The following is a 924-nucleotide window of genomic DNA, read 5'->3' on the forward strand; positions in this document are numbered from 1 at the left end:
ATACCAGACTCGCAAATCTAGTCGTGTGAAGTCGCAACCTTTCTCTCTTTGCCCTTCATTTAATTTGGTTCCTAACAGTCAAACGGTATGCTTCATGGCGAATCGGAATAAGGTCAAGGTGCAGTCTTTGATTTTGTTATTAAAATACACTACAAGTCTGTGGCATGAATACGCACCTGTTGCGGTTGAATCGAAAGACATTATTCTTGATCTGCCCTCATTTGTATCATCTAGTCTCTTCAGATACAGCATGATGTGTATTATATAATGCCTTTGTTGCAACGTTTTGCCTTTCAACTTGGAGACTTTTTTTGGCTTCATTCTTTTCTGGACTGAGGTCTTCAGCTGGCTGATCTCCGTTTCGGACGTTGATCTCTGTCCAGGTTGCTCAGAACAAATTACTGGCATTCACTTCAAGCTGACCTACCTACAATCCCTTGATCAGCAGCTTGTTACTTTTGGCTGTTTTGGTTTGAACCTTTGAGGTCATGTCTCCCTCGCAGACTTTTACTTTTTGCATCGTCGTCCTTTCCTTGACCTTCCCCCCTCTTGTTCCCAAGAGAAGAGTTCTTTTGGTATTTTTAAACTGCCATGCGGCAAATGTTTCCCAACCGTCTGTGTGTGCGTCACATCAGTGCAGGAAACAAAAACCTAGAGAACGCCTGGTCTTTCCCGTATCTTGGTTTAATCATTTCCCGTCATTCATGCACATTATTCTGGTTTACCGACACCGCTTGAGAAGCAGAACTTGTTCATTGAGACATATTTCACAGGTTTTCTTAATTTGAAACTTTAATATAACACCATTTAAACGATGAAATGTGCACATTTGTGTTTCGGATTGTGTGAGATGGTTTAACATTTTTATGTTTCTGCAGCGTTACCTTTGGTCTGCAGCTGATTGGAGATAATTATATATACATA

The sequence above is a fragment of the Aplysia californica genome, unplaced genomic scaffold (assembly GCF_000002075.1).
Source record: "Aplysia californica isolate F4 #8 unplaced genomic scaffold, AplCal3.0 scaffold00213, whole genome shotgun sequence".
Lineage (NCBI taxonomy): Eukaryota > Metazoa > Mollusca > Gastropoda > Aplysiida > Aplysiidae > Aplysia > Aplysia californica.